Below are 4,503 nucleotides of genomic sequence, written 5' to 3'. Positions count from 1 at the left end.
ATACTGATATTTTCTCTAAACATACCAATGTAATTAATGGCGGGATGCCGCTCAATTAGAAAACTGTAGGAGAGAATACAGGATTCACGGATTTTTGTAAGTTTTAATAAAATAATGAGTTTATTTGAGGATTAAAAATTATATTTAATATCAATTGTCGTTAATATTTAATATCAATATGTTGTAAAAATTCTGTTTGATAATTGGTGAATTTAAAAATCTATTCTACGTTAAAAGAGATTTAAAGGTATTCCTTTCTTCGTTAGCTGAGAATGACCTAATAAAGGCAGAAAACGTTCTTAATTATTAAATGCTTTAGATGTTTTTAGTAAGCAGATTTGTCGACTTTACATTTATCATTATTAAACTGAAATAATTGATTTTCTGTTTTATTCAAACACTATAATTTTTACATAATTAAAATTTTACGTTTTTTAAAGCAACAAATTTTGTATATAGAACGAAATGGATGTGATTTAAGTATGCAATGAATAAGGAGCTCGTTAAAAATAATTTTTGTGGAAAGTTTTATTAGTCATGTGTTAGCCTATCACATGACTAATAAAACGTATTATTTTTACGTAAGTCCTATAGTAAAGAACCTTCAAAACATATACAAATTCCATTGTATTTCTTTGTTTTATGAGAAAAAATTTTATTTTTTATTTACCATATTTTACTATTTAAAGTAATGAGACCCGAGCAATACTTGAGCACTTCTGATGTAACATGTAATTCTCATTTTTATTTATTTACTTCTTTTTATTGAGAGAACTGTGCAAGTTTTAACTTTCTGTAAAGATATTTAGAATATATGTCCGAATTTCTTTCCAAATAGCTATGTTTATCACATAGTTGAACTTAAATTCAGAATTACCAGGCCACATGTTCTTTTCTTTGCGATTTCGTATTTTCTAAATCCCCAGTCGATTTGACTGGGAGATTTACTAATTTCAAATTTTCTGTCCTTCACGCACTTCTAGAAGAACGTTCACTTATTTCCAGATCTGTGTCCGGTTTTGTTTCTTCTTTCGCTCTTTTCTTCTTTTCTCGTCCCCTTTCAATGTGTAGCCCATCCATTCATTCAGTTTACCCCTCTTTACTATTGACCTTGTTGTTGGTTTCCGGGTCGTTTTCATTTGCCGGATGTGGACTGACCGATTTGAATGCACTGCACTTCCTCACTGTGGGGCATCTGTTTGAGTAGGATGTTTACTGTCTCTGCGGATGTTATTTGGATCTTATATTTGTCCGATCGCTAATAGCTTTATAAGAAGGTAGCGAAACAACTTGCGGTTGTTTACGTTTTTCATATTAAAGGTTCCGATTAGAATGTTTAACGGTTACATGACTTTGAACGTAATGTTCGTTTCAGTCTCTCTCTCTGTTGCATATTAAATATATTATGAAGTTATTTTTATAATGTTAGAAGATTTTCCATTAAGTTCATGATATTTTGAATTTTAATTCGATTATTTATCAATAGATAAGTTAATTAATATGTAAAATATGTTCATGATATTTATTATAATATTTAAACTTTAATTTTACAGATTTATTCTGTAATGTTTGCTGGAGTAATGGTTTATTCTTATGTCATCGGGCCATATCTATGTTTTGAGAAAGAATGACCCCGCTCGAGGTTACATAATATCCATAACGTTCTTTGTATTAGGAATTGTCTTATTTGTCCAGAGTACATTTGGGATCGAGTATTACACAATAACCTTTCTTTATAATTCGAATTCTAATACAGTAGAACCTCGATTATCCGGACTAATTGGGGATGAAGGTAGTCCGTATAAGGAAAAATCCGTATAATCGAAACAAATACTTTAATTTGTCTCTTAATGATAATACAACACGTTTCCTTTTCGATGACATATCGGTAATATTAAAAGTAAATACTGTATTTAAATCGTTATCAAATTTTCAAGAAACAAACGTTCGTATTGAATTTGGACTACTACTGACCAACGCTAACAGACTACCTATTGTTTAAAAGGCCCTCTGGTGGCGCAAGAAGACGGATTTTATAAAATAAAAAGCAGTTAAAACTGCATTTTTATGAATAAAAATTTGATAAACTATTTATCGTTTTATGACGAGTAAAATTTTTTCGTCACGTTCATGGCTTTTAAGTAATGCATAAACCTTTGAGGCGCGAGGTCCTTCGGACCGCGAGGCATAGGCGGTGGCCCACGTCGTTCATGCCTTACGCTGCCTTTGGTCATAGAAATGATGTAATTTGAATATAAATTATTTATAAATACGTATGTCAAGTTACATTTTTATTACTACGTAAAATATATTTAAGAGTTTACGACCACTGTGCCAGGTGAGACGTTGTTGAAACAAAAAATGTTATGCATTCCATCACGTGCATAAACAGTGTCGTAATTCGCCAAGTGCAAATCAGCAAATTCGTAAAATTTTTGTTTATTTTGAACAATCCGGATAATCGAAAATCCGGATAATAGAGGTCTGGATAATCGAGGTTATACAGTACAGGATGTTTACAACAGTGGCATGCCGTCCTTAATATTTTATTATAACCACATTATGTATCTTATTACAAATCTCTATACTACACGTGAAAAAAACGATAAGATTACTATTGTATATTCGAATATCAGTGGCGGAATGAATGCGCCGTATTGTCGAATAGGAGACAGCTTCCACGGCGAAAATATCTGAATGGTGTAAAGCAGCCAGATTATACACATTTGTGCATGCGCTTTACAGAGCACCAACCTCACGCGGTTTAGCTGGTAAAAGCTACATACATAATGATTCTATCCAGGACCGGTTCTGGGCTGTTAGCCGCCTGCGTGCTAGATATTTGGCCGCCCTCGCCCCATTATGCGAATCGCGAGTAGATTTTTAACTTAATTCAACCGATAGGAGTTTACTGGTATGTTTTTATGATAATTCTGTATAATTAACAGGAGTTTTAAAAAAAATTCATTAAAATATTTGATATATTTATTCTGCTCTCTCATCTTGTATTACTTACAGATTTCAATGTTAAACTAGTGATATTACCATTTAGTATGACCCATCTATAAGGGGATGCAGAAAAAGAGTGTACAATCCTTATAAAATGTTAAAAAATTAATTATTATCATTTACAACTAAGTGTAATGAATGAGATGCACAAGGTACAATAAAGTCCTAGAATTTATTTTCCTTAAATTTACGATTTATGTATCCGTTGTCATAAAAAATTGTCTTTCCACTTCTTTCCCAAGACTACAAATATTCAAGTACAAAGTAACTGGTTATAAATAAAACCCTGCTGAAAGATCCGGAATTTTACTTAAACAAAAGCTTAACCGAACCAAACTCTAGCCGAGTACAATGGTGACTGATTTTTTCGTCATATTAGATGTAATAAAGACTAATTTTTCCAGTTCAATGACAGTGACCGAAAAGTTGTAAATTTTGGAAATTTCTGAGGACACTTGGTCCTAAAACGAATTAGTTAGAAAACGAATGACGGACAATCTATTAAGTTTAACATATTTAGATTTTTACAGCTATGCGAGAAACGTTTAAAATGTACAATAACCCTGACGCGTTCTTTGAGATATATTAGTGATGCGACAAAAGAGGCATTTGACATTAACCAGTATTGGCACCCTCGGAATCAGAGACGATCTTGGCATGCACACACTGCATACCTACCAAGATCGTCTCTGATTCCATCCGTGAGCCACTGGTAGGGAGCAATTTTAACTAAGTGGATTGTTTTAATATTTAAAAAGTAAAGAATATTTTATGTTATTTTTATGTACGTTTCTTTACAAAGCTATACAGTGGTACCTCAGGATACGAAATTAATTCGTTCCGAAACTGAGATCGTATCATGAAAATGTCGTAAGATGAATCATTTTTCCCCATACGATTACATGTAAAACCAAATAATTCGTTCCAACACCAAAACACACCCAAATTAAAGCTAAGCAGTGCATTAAGAAAAATTTATGTATAGTAAGGAAAACACTGAAAAATGCATTTTGTAGTTCTAAATATATAAATAACCATAATAGAATGATAATTGATTTTAAAAATGTAGTTTTATTTGCACTTTACCTTTGAGATAGACGACGGTGAAGGTGTAAACTGGTGGCGGAAGAGGGAGAAGGGAAATGATACTAAAAACTTAACTTACATAACATAATGTAACAAGAACTTAAAAATAACTTATAAAACAACACTAATTCTTTATTATTATTATTTTTTTCTTTTTTAATTTTTATTCGCTGCTTTTTGTTTTCTTTCCTTCATTTCCACCAGCACTTTCACTGGATAGAGGTCGCTTGGTAAAATATCTATCCATAGAGGTTTGGCTTTGCCTACTTTTTAAAATGTTTCTAAAATGACTTAGGCAAATGTCATTACTCCGAGCAGCAATACGACCAGTGTGAACCTTTTTGGGATGTTTCTTTTCAATAAAATCAGTCACTTTCTGATAATACCTCAAGATTTCCTTTATCGAGC

The sequence above is a fragment of the Centruroides sculpturatus genome, unplaced genomic scaffold (genome assembly GCF_000671375.1).
Source record: "Centruroides sculpturatus isolate CEXI.00-Female unplaced genomic scaffold, Cexi_2.0 scaffold15, whole genome shotgun sequence".
Lineage (NCBI taxonomy): Eukaryota > Metazoa > Arthropoda > Arachnida > Scorpiones > Buthidae > Centruroides > Centruroides sculpturatus.
Note: the sequence above shows the minus strand (reverse complement) of the source record.